General features: G+C 39.1%; 1 long non-coding RNA gene across 1 annotated transcript in view; it reads right to left on the bottom strand.

The window, feature by feature from the left end:
- The window catches only part of LOC135251685 (uncharacterized), a 45,668-nt gene that overhangs the window by 14,300 nt on the left and 13,485 nt on the right, over positions 1 to 17,883 (bottom strand). The gene's annotated exons all lie outside the window — the stretch shown is intronic.

The following is a 17,883-nucleotide window of genomic DNA, read 5'->3' as shown; positions in this document are numbered from 1 at the left end:
TTGCTTCCCTTGGTCACAGCTGCTGTGGTATTAAAGGTTAAAACCATTTTTTTTTTCAGATACATATACATATATGTAAACACGCAGAACATAAAGGACGTTGTCTAGTGGAAAGCTGCACACTGGGGTAAAGTTCTTTTCCCCTGAGAAAGACCTAGTTTCAGAAGCACACATAACGTGCATTCCCTAAGTTATTGGTCTTAAGTGGGCGGGCCGTTCTGCAGATTGCCTGAAATGGTTCCACGCAATTAAGCATGTGGGGGTGGCTTCAACTGGATTTCTGGGCGTGCAATATGAATGACATGCTTTAACACAGTATATCTTTTTTGTTCCAGAATCTTGGTTTTTTTTATACTGTACGTTTTCTTAAGCTGATTAAACTTTATAGGCCTGTCAAACCTGGTCCAAATCTAAAAAGAAAAGAAATGAGTGTACTGAGAAATGTTCCATCTGGAATGTTGTCATACTTACAGTCTACGCGTAGAATTTTTGCCCATGTGTAGCCGTGCTGGCAAATTTCAGTAGTGTAGCATAGCAGTACTGTAGGTGTACGAATGTGTAACTTGAGGGTACAGTCTTTTATCAGGTCTGTAAAGTAATTTTTATTTTTTTGCTGTGTTAAAAAATACTCCAAACAAAGGATCAATTCCCCTATATAGCGGCACTGGAGGACACTATGGAGATGCTAATTGCTGCTACTTTACCTCGTTAAAGTAGTTTATTTTCTTACAGTACCATTAAACCCGTATTTATAGAGGACGGTTAAGCACGGAACTGAGAAGTACCACATAAACTTCAAAAAAAAATAAGTAGACATTTCACATTCTTACGCATTTTTTTCCTCTGCATTCAGACAAAGGAAAGGCAGAGAGGGCTACTGATGGAGATGGGACCACCGTGCAAACCCTGCGGTGGCAGGGAATGTAACCCCTGGCAACGGGGGAGTATTCGTATATGGGATGACAGTTGGCCGCTCTCTGGGCCGCACGGCATGGTCTCCATTACTGGTGATTTCTGACCTTAAATTTGCTTCTTTACTGTCGTCTTTCACTGAGAACCTGAGGCAGGTAACATAGAATGATTCATTCACACGGTTCATTATGCCACCCGAAAGGTCATTGATTCAAATACATTCAGTGGTGCTTTATTTCACTCTGACCATTACTGAGGCAGAACTCGTACAAGAGACTATTCTCTTTCATTTGTATAGGATGACAATTATGAGTCATTCAGAGGTTCATAACAGAGGTTTTGTGTCCAGTCAAATATATTTCTCTCTGGTATAATACCAGTATTAACAGCACTGCACCATGTATCCATACCAGTCCATGCACCCGAAACACTGTTCCTGCCCCATTTCGCCGACTGGGATGCAAATAAAAACCCAGAATTGTTTTATTTGCTCACACCACTGCAAGGTGCCAATCTATGTTTGTGCCGCCCATGATTGTGCTTGTGATGTCTGTGTTAGCAATCGAATAGGCAGTTTTTGCCGTGTTGTGTAAATGCCTCTCATGCATTCTGAGTGACAAGTCCTATTGAGCCAGAGAAATAAACCACATGATGTTTGTTTACTCAAATTACTGCAATGATTTATTGAATACATTTGAATGAAGTCTTCTGGGGAATGACCAATGCCGCAATGATGTGTACGGGTATTTCACATGGACGAGTGAGAGTACCAGGATTTCCAATGTGTTTTATATTCCTTCTTCTGATTTAGTTTTTTTTCTATCCAAATGCACAATTATTGTATTTGTATTCTCCTTCTTATTATTGCATTTACTTATTGTTCTACTCACAACGGCTTATGTTTGTCTATAGAATTTTAACATTTATTTTATTCATGGCAGTGAATCATTTTTATTGATTTAAATATAAAATGTTAATACAAACAATACTACTTAATTCATTTGAATGTTAATTAATAATATTTAAATCTTGACCATGCTTATTTTGGAACAAGTTGCCCACTGGGTAAAGTCATCAAAAAAACTTCAACTGGAATCGTATGTAAGGGTCAGATGACTGGTCCTGGAAAACTTCATAAACTTCATAATAATTCTTGAGCATGGATCATGCCAAGTATCACCTTCTCTGCTGAAGTAGTTCAGATTTCAGGCGGTGTCTTGGCTTTGCTGTCTGAGCACGATTATTTACTTTTTATATCATTTTTTGTCCATGTGTCAAGTTGTCTCTGAATGCGCAAATAAAGTAAAAGACTTCCTTGAAGTTCCAGAAGTCAAGGAAGTGCTGATTCAATAATATTAATTGGCAACCCGTGTGTCATTTTCAAAGGAATTTAAAAAATTTAAATTTTAAATTAATGCAAAAATAATAGTGCAGAAATGATAATGATAAAAAAGGAAACCCCTGAGCCTCTGACAAGAATGAGAATGATGAGAAAATTGACCTCTGTATGTCCTGGAACCAATTACTGTCTCAGTTCACAGTATTTGACAATTTTGAATGAATAATTTCAAGTAACATGACTATTGGTTATTGGAGTTGTTTAAACGTTTGTCTCTGTATAATGAAATGGCTTACTTAAACAAAGTAAGCCATCAAGTGATTCTAGTATTGCTAGATTCAGTCTATAATGAAGAATAATGGCTTGCTCTGTTTAACCAAATAGCGCTTGTATGGAAGATCTGTCTTTCTAGGTTTCAGGCCCTTTTAAAAAAAATCCATGTTTATTGCAAGTGGTAATTTTCGATCATATTTATGAATCAGATATGCCCTGTATTGAGGCCCATTGTCATAAAAAAATATATCATTCTGGCTCGGAAATGTTATGTAGATATGCATCATAGGTTTATTTCTTTTTATTATGTGGGTACATTAACAACAGAATTTTACTCAGAATACATTTCTTGAGTAGTCTGCACGTTGCATGTTTATAAGATCTCGATCGCGTACATTATCAAGGTCTGGACAGATGTAAATGGCTTCCCGGTGTCCTGCGCTCCTGTGTTCTGCCAGGTGAAAAAACCAGTGTCCTCACCTCCAGATAGAGCTTTAACTGCGGGAGCGCCATCCCCCGCGTGCCAAATAAAAGCGGAGGGCCGGGAGGAATTCGAAAGGAAGTCGGACTGCGGTGTACTCCTAATGATGAGCCTGCTCAGGAGCGCTGTTTTCGGGGTCTCGGGGAGCAGACCTCCTTCCAGCTTAAGCCGGCACACTGCCCGGGTTGTTATGGCAACTCCAACTCCGGGGCCCGGAGGTCAGAATATGAATCACCTGCGGTGGTTTGCGGCTTCTCCTTACTCCACTTCATGATTTATTTAGAAGTGAATGCATATTTCTCAAAGGAATATGAAGACGGCCATGTCGTTACTGATCCTGCGAGTTAGTGAGCACAAATTTTTTATCGTTCTTGGAATCAGTGCATCTGTTCGTTGCAGGTGCTGCATTATTTTAAACAAGCAAATTATATGCGGTCATCAAGTAAGATGTGCATGGTTGTTTTAAGGTACGTTTTACAGTATGTAAGGAGGCACTGAATTTAAAAGATACCCATAAACCATTAATTATTTCACCCATTTTCCATAGTTAGATATTTTCTGTGCATTTAAAACGGAAATGATGAATCTAATTATTTTACCTTGATATTTGTTCTTAACATCTGGGGTGTACTTGGGATGTGTACCCAACAGGGGTGTGGTTAAATGCCTTTTGCTAACCAGCTGTGTTCCTGTCATGTTAATGCCTTGACAGACTTTTACATCATTTTAACACTTCCACATATTCTGTGAACCTATTATTACATAAATATATTACTTATTTGTGGGGTATACAAGGAGAATCCACCCATGTACTCGGTTTGCCCATGGCAGTACATCACTGACACAGCCAACCACTTGTAATGCTATTTGCGCCATACATGCAAACCATACAACAACTAGCTGTATCGCCCCCAACCCTTGCACCCCCAACACCCCCAACATTTACCTCAACAAGAAGATAAACAACTTCAGGAAGTCAGGTCCAGGTCTGGTATCAAAGATTGGAGTCCCCACCTTGCAGTGGCTTTATTTTTTTCTGGACCATTATTCAATTCATCATTTTGAATCTGGGCACTCCACTACTGCTGTCTTAACAGATACATACTGATATAAGTAATAGATTTTGACATGAATTGCAACTACGCAGTTTGCAGAAACGCATTTCATGTTCTTTTTTTATTTTAATTTATTCTTTTGTTTTTTTGGCTATTCACTCAATTTTTGCTTTATTTTTTATTATTTTAAAATTATTTCTTTATGTTAAGGACATTAAGGACGCTCACTTCTACTGTGATTCAGTTAGCACAGCAAAATGCAAAGCATCCACTATGGATGTAGATTGTCTAGTCTAAGTCATGACTGTCGGAATTAATTATTATCTGAAAAAATGATGCACTATATACTGTAGCAAGCTAAAATAAAATGATGAGATAGATAGATAGATAGATAGACAGACAGACAGATAGATAGATAGCTCTGCTTTTACTTTATGTTGAAAGGTTAACCGGCAGACTAGCCTTGGGAGATGGAATTTGATCGAAGGAAGAATTGTGTTCTACCTGCTGTCGAATGTTGTCAAAGCCCTAAGTGTCAATGTGTGAGAAGGGAGAAAAGCTAGCCATATTGAGTCTGTACTGCTGTTTCATCAGAGGAGACCTAAGCCACAATCTATAATCTGCTGTTCCTCATATATTCAGAATCTTATCCCCTGCTCCTAGCACAAAGACTGAAAGCCACAAAGGAACTAATCAATAGTGAGTTATACTGTGGGGCTCAATATAGGCAGCTTTGATGTCAGTGGACAGTGTACGTAAAGTTTACTAAACTCTAAAATTGTGAAAGTTGGTTGGAAGTATCATTCACAGGGTATTTAGACACTTATTTGGGATTTGAAAACTCATTAAGAGGTAGGTAAACAGTCAATATAACAGGTAATCTTCAAATTATTCCAAATTACTAGGCTCTTTGAGAATGCAAAAAGTAATTGCTCTGTGCATACACGCAGTATTTATTGGCATGATCCCCAGAATGCACTGGTGTACAAAATGAAATATACTTGGAGGTATAAATCTATATCCTATGAATTCCCAAATACCTCAAAAGTACTTTTGACTACATCCGTCTGCTGAGATGAACTAAAAAAAATTTGCCACATGAAAAATTGTCAGTTGTAATTTTACGTGACCAGACTTTAAAGGACTAAATGTAGGGTTGGTCATGGATCATTAAAGTAAACAATAATAAAAATAAAAATATCCACAAAACAACAAAAATGAATGCAGCAGTGATTACATCAAAGTCTTTATACTCAGGTTATTAAAACAGGCTGGTCCATTAATTTACAATTGCAAGAACAGCAATTCTTGACACTTTTACTACATGTACACTTGAGCATTGTGTTCAAAATGCTCTACATTTTTTGTACTTAATATACATAGTGCGTGAGGGCTACAGGTCCATGAGCAGCAGCTGTCTAACCGTCTAGCTTGACCATTGCCTTATTTAGCCCTGTTATAGCAGCACAGCCTTGAAAGAGAGAGAGAGAGAGAGACTGTAAATGTAACTATTGTACAGAATTTTATTATGAAACCTCCTATTATGTTCCTTTCATCAACCCTTGAGACCTCCAGGAGCCTGTACTTTCAGCTGCTGAGGGAGGACATTCTGTATTGAAAACCCAGGAATGATATTTTAACATGTTTTTTTCTTAACTTGTAGAAATAACATGGCCGAAAGCGGTTACTTTATACAGTTGATGGTGTTCTGGCTTAATCACCTGCCAACATGGTGGTCCCACCTTGCACCATGCCACAGGGTTATATTTCCAGGGCAATGCCGCAAAATATGCTGACTGTTTCATAACAGAGTAAATGCAATCACAAATAAAGTCTAAATCATGAATAAAGATTTTTTTTCTCAGTTTTCTCACACTGATATTTACTACTTGCTTCCAAATTCTCCAATGACTATGAAGCAGTACAGGTAAATTCTTACTTCTCTTAGCTTGTACTGAGTAGCTGCAATGTTGAGAGGTAGATCCTGGCAGATTTCCAGAAGGGAGAGGTAGAAGCAGCACATCTGTGTACAACCTGTATGTTTATGTACAGAACATTGCGGAAGCTTAGTTAAAAGGTTCTGTGATTTTATGAGTAGAAAATATTTTATGTACCAGCTGAAAGTGGGAAAGTACTAAAGGAAATATTTGTGTCTTAAGAGAAGAGGTTGCTGGCTTGTTTTTTCTCTCTTTAAATCAAGGTTATTTTGTCCATTCTCCAGTCGAAACAGTACTGACATTACAGTTGTAACCAAAATTCTGCTTAAACAGCTGTTTGATCCACAAAAATGATTTAACATAAAGCAAAGCAGTGGAACTCAACCCATGTTAATTATTGAAATTCGGTTTTTCAAGTGCAGTTTTTCTCCTTCTGTGTGACTGGGTGCTAAAGTGGTAGATTGCCACTTTTGTTCTCTAACATGTGATGTAGAAATGTCAGTGAAATAATCATCTGGATTTGTGGAGGGCATAGAGGGTCAAGCCTTTTCTTGAAGAATTGTGAAGACCAGAGATTGCTCACTGTATATGTGAACTTATGTGCCTTTCTGTACACTGCCAATGTGAAGATGTGTCTAAAAAAAAAAAAAGTATATGCATAAATGATTTGTAAATCAAGTCACACTTTCTGTGTGATTGTATATGTTCCCATGAACCTTCTTGCAAATCTTCTCTGTGACTGAAAGAAAATTTAAGGTTAAATATTTCTAATATGCAGGGCAATAGTGCAGAGAAAAATGGCTCAGAGGCTGTTTCTTTAATCACAAACGGTGCTGCTGTTACCCATGTCAGTCTACAAATCTTTATTCACTGAGTTCAGTCTGGGGTCATGCGATGTAATAATGCAGGATATATGAAGTACATTTCAAGAATGTTACTATCTGCGGTGAATATGAAATCTGTTTATGATTGCCATCACTAAAATTCATCTCGTGCTTATAGCACCTATCACTGCATGCCTGCAACATATTGCAAAGTCCTCACTAAAATGTAATATCTGTGCATCTTGTCAAAGCTGTGCACTTACTGCAGATCACAGTGTCATGAGGAATATTTACTGTAAAGTGAAATTCTGAAATGTAACAGTAACTACACTTCAGAGATCTCTTTTCTGTTTCTAGACAACACTGCTCAAAGAAATTCATCTATCTTGTACACCAGTGGTAACTGACCCTATTCCAGGAGATCTAACATCCTGTAGGTTTTCATCCTAACCCTAACAAAGCACACCACATTTAATCATCAGAGATCTTGTTGAGCTGCTAATTAGTAGAGTCAGGTATGCCAAATTAGGGTTGAAATGAAAACCTACAGGACAGTAGATCTCCAGGAACAAGGTTGGTTACCACTGGTGTATACATTTCAGCTTTCTTTTCATTTTATTTTCACTTTGCACTTGAAAAAATGTGTATCAATCTATTTAATTGTTCATGTCATGATTACTACTGTTAAGGTTTCTGCACATTTTCTGCATTCCTCCTTTCACTTAAATGTTCTAATGCAAAGAAATGTGTCTACACTCACTAACATGAACAAAGCTGAATTTTCAGTTCTTGCTACAGTTTGAAAAATAAAATAAAATTCACACATTATACTTTATTATTTAAATTTTCAGCCCAGTTTTACAGTACTGTCCATGCACAGGGACCTTAGTATCACATGAACTGTGCTTTTACTTAACTTTGAAATGATTAACAATAACAATTCAATGGTTTGAGTCCATTATCACTATAGTGATAAGCAACCAACATTACTGAAGAGTCCAACGCTTTGAAGATAGTAGATAATTACTCACCAAGCGAAATAGCACTGATCACTAATGATGATGCCGAAAATGATGCTTGGCGGTGCTGCCAAAAGTACTACAGAGGGCATGTTTTCAGATTGAAGCACAACATACAAGCAAGCACCTAAAATGATAAACCTATATCATTAAAAAACCAGCTATAAACCAGGAGCGTTATAGGGAGAAGGTCCTCATAAACACTGGTCTAAAATCGGCTGACCCACCACAGTGAAAGCCTTAACCATGATCTGCGCAATGGTAAAAGTGCCCTTGAACCAGCAATTATTGGCTACTTTTTATACAGACCTATTTGACAGTGCACCAGGCAGACATGGCAGGAGCCCAGGGACACTTCTGTTAAGCTGAGTCAAAGAGCAGTCCACCTAGGGGTTTCTGGTGGTTTTTTAGCAAGATTCAAGTATTAAAAATATATGCTTCTTCACTACCCCAAATGAAGTGTGATATGTAATACAGAGGCAGTGATACTTAAGTGAGGCAGTGGATAGTTTTTCCTGTTACATTAACTTGAAGTGAAATGATCAACACCCTTTAATGAACACTCTAAAAGCAGACAAGCTAGAATGCTACGTACGCATGAATGTACGAAGTTAACTTCATGATGAATCAGGCCTTTCTGTTTTTTTTTTTTTTGTTTGTTTGTTTGTTTTTTCAGAGAAAATCAGTAAAATCTTTTTACTTGACCCTTTCTATTGATGTGTAAACACGTGGTTGTTTTGTTGTATTCAAACTAACTTTTTTAACGTGGCACAGATTTTACACCTGTAAAAAAAATTAAATCGTATTCCCCGTGGTTAAGGTTGTAAATATTTATTAGTTAAAATACTCCAGTTTTACCAGCAGAAAACAAGTAATTAGCATTTTTTTTTTCAAAAGAACATCTCAGCAGATAAAATATGTACTGGCAACGCAAAAGAAAATACACAAAAAAAAACCTTCCTCATGCGGAAAACAATGTTCTGTCTGAACTAATGTAGGAAGCAGAGCCATTAGGAGTGCTGACAGAGGATGTGCAATCAAGCAACTGCAACAGATAGAGCTGAAATTATTTCCCAACTCGGTGGTAAAGCATTTTATTGCCCGCCGAAATGTGATCCCACAAATTATTTTAAAGAAGAAATGCATTCTTTTCTCACCGCTGCCAAAGCCAATGAATGGATTACTAAAAATGAATTAGATTTTCTCTGTGTTGAGCAAGGAATGCGTCCTGTTTGTAACGGTGTGCCAGAAATTAATAAAAATCCCCAAAGTCCACCGGCAAGATTAATTGCGTCTCCGCTGAGTTCAGTGTTATTCACCGTCCGTATATTTCGCGCTCGGCTCGGAAATGAAAATAAATTGCTTACTTGTTTGGCTCCGCGTGTCTTTTCCTGTGTCCCCCCCCCCCCCCATTCCTGAAGTAATGTTAATATACAATTCCTCTTTGTTTTCCCTGCCTATTTTACCAGCGAGTTTAATACCCCAGGCTATAATCTGCCTAAACCTGTTTATTTGTTCCTATACATTTCCTATTACCTCCCCATTACCATTTAGCATATTTTTAACTGTTGACACCATGCCAGTTAATGGAGAACATGTTCCCCTTTTATATCTGGGTTCCTATCCTCACTGGGGACTCCGGCCTACACTGTAGTCAAAAGTACAGCCCCTTCCTACCTACAGGACATCATTTAGCACTACACTTCAGCTTGACCTCTCCGCTCTGCTGCAGCAGGACGACTTCTACTTCCTACCTTCCGTGTGAATGGTTTATGGTTTTTCACTCGTCCTGACAGCGAAGCTACTCCACCCCTAGCTCCACAGTGGTGGAATGAACTCCCCATTCCACTACAAACTGATCAGTTGCTGCCAAATTTCCATTACGGTCTGAAGGCACTTTTCTTCAGACTCTGCCTTGATTAGCATTAACACTACACTCCTCTGAAGGGCTAGCCACAATCAAGCAGCACAGTGACTCATGTCACACTCGTATCTTGTATCTTCACCTTCTAGCACTTTCATTTAGAACTTGTATTTTTATCTTGTAGTTCTTTCATCACTTGATATCAGGCCTCACATCTAGCTTAAGACTTAGTCATGGCTTTACTGACTTAGCCTTAAGACTTAGCCCTAGCTTTGCTATGTATACTAGACTTGAAGTTCACGGCTATGTTTAGCTGGTAGCACTAACAAAAAGCCATGTATTCAAAAACAATTATGTGAACACCCAACATGAGAAGAAAATAAAAGTATTAAAAAATGATTCCACTTATAAGATGAGAGTGGAAAAAGTAACCTATGCTATTTTAAGTCACGTTTTGTATTGACAAGTGAAAATTGTAGGCCTATTTCACATTTTTAAAAGCCAGTGATGTGAAAATGTGAAGATGCCAACGATTCAGTGTGACCTATTCTCTCATTGGAAATGTTAATTTGCATGTGAAAAAGCCAATCACAAGTGAAACTGTTCTATTCACATAATGTTTTTCATGTGTGTAATTGTGATTTTCACACATGAAAAGGTAAATTTCACATGATTTCTTTCATAAGTGAGTTTATGGTAAATTTGAACTTTATCGGACCTGTTTTGATTTGTTCCAATGACCTTCAGTACGCATTGATGGTATGTCACTTTTGGTAAAAGTGTCTGAAAAAAAAAAATAGTAATGTAATGTAACAATATGCCTCATTTAAAACACATTCCAATATATTTCCATAAAGGAAAATATGCATGTCATTCACGTAGCATGCTGTATATGTTTCATATTACCGGATACAATCCATCCACATTACAGTGATTTAAGCACGCTGATTACAATTCTCAAGGCTAGACGAATACCGTAAGTGCATTGGTTTATTATCATTATGTATGGTGCAACCGAACCGATTATGGCGTGATTCCACGTTTCATCAGAGGTTAATTGATCGAAGGTGAAATGTTTAATTGAGTGCTCATTGTTTCCCGCAAAGCATGATGAGCTTTTCCTGCACGTCAACTCCGTTTCAGCTCATTCTGCTCTGATCTTTTTTTTGTACCACATTAACCATGGGGCCTCGCCAATCCAAACCCGGGGTTCACTGAAAACCTCCGCAATTTCAACCCCACTTAACATTTATTCTTTTATATTCTTTACATGCATACTGTAAATGCAAATTGTCTGGCCTTCCCTTTGAGGGGAGTGCATCTCTGTGCACTTTGACTCGTGAAATGGAAACGGGCAATTTGCTGCGCTCGTGATCCAGCGGATGAAGACGAGGCTGAAATCCCTCTGCGCAAATCCTCCGGTATGCAAAAGGGATGCGGGCGAGTCCCAAAGCCGCAGCTGGCGCCAGACATGACCCCCTGGGACGTCCTGGGAGCGCCAGGAAAAACTGTCTACACCAGAGGCGCTGCACCAAAATATATGACGCCTCAGTGTACCTTATGGCTGCAGTCTGAGCTCAGCCTGAGATGGTGTATTTCTTTCAAAGGCATCTTTAAGACCCGTTTGGGACGCAGAGAGCAAATTGTTCCTCTTCGCTGTCCTCTATGACGTATTATTCCATGTACCCAAAAGATGCCGGTGATACAGAAAATAGAGAGGAAAGAAATTTAGACACACAAAGGTAAACTAGGAAGCAGCCTACACAGACAGTTGTGTAAATCATGCTAGATTAAAAGGGAGGGTGAATATTTTTTGGCGAAGGTTTGGGTTGGTGGGACGTGACATTGTGATTCTGAATGGAGTGTATCCGTTATGTCTGATGGTGGAAATGTGTCCTCTGAACAGTTTCAGGTTAAGTAGCTCAGTGGTTTCCTGAATGAATTGCATACGCTCAGCTCAAAATATGCCAGTGTTAGTCCACTTCTATAGCCTCTACACTACACGGGCACCCATGTTTCACACCAGAACAGTTTCAAGAGTCCAAAAGCTTCCATTTCTTATGGTGCTTTCTGGTACCTTATAGCACTTTTTTCCCCCACATTTTCTTATTGAGCAAGTGAATGTCACAGTAAGAAAAACCCATCCAGCGGCTGCAACCTGAAAGTGTCTGTCAGTATGGTTGTTTACAGTTGCAGGATAGTAATATATATAGAGTTTACTCAGCCGGGTAACAAGTAGCTATTTACATTGTACCTTTTGTCCAGGCCACAGGCAAGGTCATGCTACAAAAGTATAATCACATGGAAAATCATAGTAATTAAAAATAGTACACGTGCGTTCTCTCATTGTGAGTTGCTCTGGGTTACAGCATCTGTTAAACTGATGAAAAGTAAATTCACATTTGAAGACTGGCTGATTAATGGAAAAAATTGGGCGGTTACACATACATTACCTGCTTTATGGACATGTGAGGCCAGCCTCTACATCAATTAAGGAAATAATGGGTGTGTGTGCGTGTGTGTGTATGTGTGTGGGTGTTCACACGGTGTGTGTACATAAGATGTTGCCAGTAATCGCAACATTCGCTACTGCAACCTTTTGATGTGGGCATCTGAGAGACATTGATATTGATGTGTAAGATGCCCAGTCTCATAAAAGGTTCTCCTTTCTGCTAAGTGAAAATATAATTATTTTTCCTTTTTATCATTTATCAGTATCATGACATCTGTTGGTTTGGTGTCACCAGGACTGACAGGGACACACACTAGGTTCACTACATCATGATTAAAGAGAAAAAAACAGAGCTGTAATCATATGGCTCTGGTTTGGCTAGTATCCAGGGGTGCAGTGTTCCTAAACTGTCATCTCCGTAGCCTATTTAGCTCCTGTGGGAGGAACATGATGACTAAGCTGCTTTGCTTTGTTGCTCCGACGGGGCATGGAACCAAATTTGGTGACCCGTGACGTGCTCGTCACCAAGTCGTTACTCTCTCGTTTATGGAAATACCGAGCTGAGCTGAGATTAAAAACGCGGGCTTTCTTTTAGCGAAGATGCGTATGATATGCTAATTCTTCCCTCTGTAACGTCTTGGGCAACCTTAATGTATAATTTTATGTCATGAGTTATGGTTCCACTCAGTTTCTTGTCATTATATAGTCTTTAATTGTCAGGCTTTGCATGGATGGGAGGTACTTGTACTTGAATGAATAGATTGCTTTAAAACTGCTTCCTGTTTTTTTTGGGGTTTTTTTGCATAAACTGTGCATGCTTGCATGAAAACCAAATGGACTGGCCTCTATAATTGCCCCTGCTCTCTGGGGGTGCTGTCCACTCTGCACCTCAGGCATTTCTGCTACCAGGGATGACTGAAGAACCATAAACAGCGTCACTCTCACTCACCAGCAGCATGGCAACCGAGCCTCAGTGCCGATCAAGGCAGCTGCTGCCTGGTTCCTAAATCGGCAGTCAGTATAGACAAAAGGCCCTCTGCCTTTTGTACCAAGGGAGGCCTTCTGGAACTCAGCCACTGTGTATTGAAGAGCTCCAGCCTGCTCCTTGCCCCACAGCTGGACTTTTAATTTTTTTTTGTCAAATGTTCATAGTAAACCCAATTTAAACAAATTCATGTCATTGCTAGCCATGGTTCGCTGAACTGCATCTAAGGAATTAAAGGTCCCATTGGCTCATCTGAGACGATCCAATGAGAATAGCTAAAGAAGAGAGTTTGTTTCATATTCATTTCACAGGCTTGACTCTGACGTCCAAAAAGCAACCGGTTTCTGGAGTGAAGCAGTTCATCCGCAGGTAATGCGTAGGAACCACGTGGCCCATGTTACCACAGTCTATGATGCAAGTAACTTCCTTGTTGACTGCCCAACATCTGTTTCACTCACATTTGAATGCTTTAACATCTTGTACTTGTTGGTGCATTGCTGCCACCTAATGCCCCAGTACACCCCTATTCAGCAACCTTCTTATTCAGAAAGGACCTGTAAAATGTACTGGGTTCACAGCTAATTAAATATGATCGTTTTTACCTTTCGACAAGCAGGATTGCGATGCTAATTATGGTGGGCTGTCATAGAACGGTCACTTCAATCTGCAGATTCTCTAAAATGCAAACATTTCAGGGGGTGTCAACAGGACTCTGCTTTGCATCAAGCAACATCGCCTCCCCCAGGCATTAGTACATATTTAAATATGCATGTATCTGGAGTATTTAACTCTTATTCATGAATTATAACTCCAGTATTGAGGTATGATGTTCAAGCTGTACTGTAAAGCAGTCTTATCAAAATGTATGTTCTAATTACTAATGTCCAACATGACATTGCATGGGGGGAAATATGGTGCTGGTCTGCAAGCAACAGTTCCTTATTTTATGTCTGACATGGCAAAACTGGCCATGACAAGCTGGTGTGTTTATGTGACACAATTAATTCCCATCCTGTCTCATTAAGGTTCTTCGGCATCTTTGCCTCCTGTTCCCAAGCTTAATGTGCTGCAAGCACACATTTTTCAGCTCATTATTTCAGTTGAGACATCAGCACAAACATTAGCATTCACAGAAGTGCACAACAGTGGCCATTTTATGCTTTTTCAAACCCTAATTAAACAGCGCCTGTTTTTGGTCCTTTTGGGTGCTGATATTTTGTGGCTGCACCATTATCCTCAGCCTTTGATTCAGATATGTGCATGTCTCAATGCTGTGGAGTTTAAGCTACCCAAGACCACATTTAAAAAGTAAGAAAAGTAGAAGTAAAAAAATTAAAATAAAATCAATGAGGATATACTATGCTGTTTTCTGTTTTCGTAAAAGAACAGTGTCCAAAGGCTATTCCAAGTAATGTGGTATGGCATTTTCCACTTTTTAGAAAGAGAGCCTGCTTATGATCGGCAATATAATTAAATAATACACTCAGGTTCCCACCTTCAATGTAACAAACTTTGAAAACTAAAACAATGCGTCATAATTCTGTAGCCATCCACTAATTGCAGCTGCAAATGATCTCTGATGAACAATGTCAACTTAACAGTCTGATGTATGCTGTTGATTGTCATATGAAAGAACTTAAGAAGCCATGGTCCAGATGGACGAGGAGATTTTGCTTTTTTATCTAGATTACTTTATAGCAGAAATTGACAACGGAAAATGCCTTTATTCAGGAGATTGCCATTTAAGAGTCCTTTCAAGTCCTTTCTGATTAGAGTATTTAATAGGAATGGAAATGCCAACAAGTGGATGACTGGATTGCCACCAAACCTTAGGGACTATGCTACAAGGACAATGGAAATGTGAAGGTTTTTCTTTCCTTCTCTCGATTAAAGGAACCTCTTTCGGCATCTTTTAATAAGCCACTTGATTTCTCTCCGCGGAGAAAAGGTCAGTCGTTCTGGGCAAAGACTGTAAGAAAGAAATGAGCTGCAGAGAGTGATTGTGGTGGCCCACCGACTTTGTTTATGCAGAGAGTAATGCCATTTGGACTGGCCTGTTTCCTTAATTTCAGAACCTATGATTGTAAAATGGATTAGTCACCACAAGTTAAAACCACTTGCTATCCTCTGCAATGAATCAAAGTCCACAGAATTCATGTCTTGGACATTCATAATATATGAAATAACACAGTATTGTTAGTGCAATTGCAATCAAATAAAAATATACATTTTATATTCCTCACAAAAATCACTATTCTTAATAGATAGAATGCAGCTGTAGGGATTCAAATGAACTGTTTAAATTGAGAAGCAAATATAAAAATAACTGCTTGGAAAAGATGATGGACTGGGCTGTCATTGCTGTCTGATCCATAGTCACTGCTGTAACAGACATCTAAGGATTACAGCCCAGCCATGGCTATGGGGTTTGGGCAGAGCAGCCACGAGCACCGATCTCCATGGTAGCAGAAAGTATTCAAATCACTATAAGGAAATCTGTGGAGTGGAAAGGTTACCTCCTACTTCAAAATACTGCAGGTAACTTAACTTTATGTAATTATAGGTGAGTGTTCAGGTTGCCTGTTGTTTGGGTTAAATATGATGCACTTAAGGAGTTCAGCAATTTCTCATTTGAGCAATAATCTAATAATAAGTAAATAATAGACATGAGTGTGCTTGGACAATTTAGGAGTATTAACATCTGCATGCAACAATGCGGTAATGGTAATCTTTTGCAAGTGGGAGAATTGCTCTATTTAGGACAAGAGCAATTTCAGAAATGACAAGGGAGCAGTCATTATCTGGCTCTAGAACTGGTTTACTGTCCTACCATGTGCCGTCATTATTTGTTTGCAGTAGCAGGGCGACAGGATTTAATCAATATCTGTGTCTCCTTTATGCAGAAGAGCAAGGCTATAAACCAGAGCCTTTAACACAGACACAAAATGAGACGCCACATAAATGCAAAACAGCTCCCCCCCCCCCCTCCCCCCCACCTTTTTGAATTCAGTTATCTTTATAAGGCATCGTCAATTAGGGTGTGCGTTTAAAATAAGTGTCTGAACATTTATAGGCTGTGGCTTGTTCTTTGTGACACCACACAGACTGACGTTCTCAAATTTTATCCGAAAACGAATTTTATCATGTAGTAAATCATGCTCCATATTCCACACAGGTGAGGGTCCTCACAATTTTGGCACCAGATCTAATGCTGGTGAGCATATCCCCAAAGCACAATATTATTTTAGATTCCCAAGTTTAATCAAGCATTGCAATGCATGTTTTATGTCTTTCTCGCAGCTTCAATTTGAACACTGTGCTCTGTTGTTTTATTCTTAACTCAAGAACAGTTGGTAAAAGTTATTTAATACATAGTTAAATACCAGGAAACAAAACGAGGACTCCTTATGTATATCAGACAAACCTTAACAAAACGTTCATATTAACAACCATATTGTGTGATACAGACAGCTAATGTTTGCTAGAAAGTTATACACCTCGTACATTTGCATAACTCCCATCATTGCAACCAGCAACAGCATCAAGACGAGATATTAAAACAGTTGATCGAATAATCGGTAAGCAATGCACCTACTAGATAACTAAGCAGACAGTGTTCATAGTGCCAGTGTGTATATGGTGCAATTAGCCGACAAGCTACACGGATGTTTATATTTCTCATAGTTATATTTGGGATTTCTGTGAATTACACTTCAGTATTTCCAAGATGTTGATTAGGAGTGACCTAAAGGTTTAAGATTTGTTTCCTTTATTCTAAACACTACTTAACCTGATGTCACATTTCCCTGTGTAACTATGCCACTGGACACCTTTGTTATACATGAGCCTGTCACACTGTAAATGAATCATAATAACAAACTGACAAATATCCATGCAACGAAAATCATCTTTGTCAAGAGGCATAATCCTGTACAGCAGTCCAAGAGAGAGCACAGAATGTGACTAGTCACTTTACTCTTCCACACAATTGAGTCCTCACTTCTTGTATATCCACAGTTCATTTGGATAGAATGATGTTTGAGTTTTGTTGCAGACTACTCTCTCGGTACTTTTTTCTCATCACAATGCAGCACAACATGACTCTTCCTGCTTAACTGTTTTGCTATGACAGGGATACAGGCTGCTATGGGGTAGGCATCAGTCATTTATTTATTTATTTATTTATTTTAATTGCCCTGCTCTGTGTGTTTTAAGCACTCATCTCCCCCAAATGGCAAACTTGGTACCTGTTTAACATTGAAAAGGGCAACAAAATAACACCCCCGGTGTAATTTTGACCGATTTATTGTGTTTCTAATACTGCAGCGACCAGCCAAGTCAGAAATGGGCCTTTGTGTTGTGATGATATGCAACCCCCCAGTTGCTCTTTCAGCAGCAATAGGCCTGTTATTAACTGACCCAGTGCTTTACTTTGCGAAATGGCCGCTCATTACGATTTCATTGTAGTGCAGCACCTGTTTGTGATCCACCTTGATTGTGCAGCATTTTAAAGTGTGGCGCGCGCGCGTGCCGCCAGCCCCCGTGTTGTTTCGGGGGATAATTGCTTAACAGACAGCTTTCCAGCGGAGATCACAGAAGCCGCAACAGTGGGACGCCTTTCAACATTTGGCTAAACCCATAAGTGTTTGATAACATGCCTCCACACATTTCATAACATTTGTATGCTGGCATTAAAAAGAGTGTCATGCTGTCCTCTAACTGAGGGTGTTAATACCACTTTT

The sequence above is a fragment of the Anguilla rostrata genome, chromosome 3, assembly GCF_018555375.3.
Source record: "Anguilla rostrata isolate EN2019 chromosome 3, ASM1855537v3, whole genome shotgun sequence".
NCBI lineage: Eukaryota > Metazoa > Chordata > Actinopteri > Anguilliformes > Anguillidae > Anguilla > Anguilla rostrata.
Note: the sequence above shows the minus strand (reverse complement) of the source record. Positions and strands in the feature narration are given on the sequence as shown.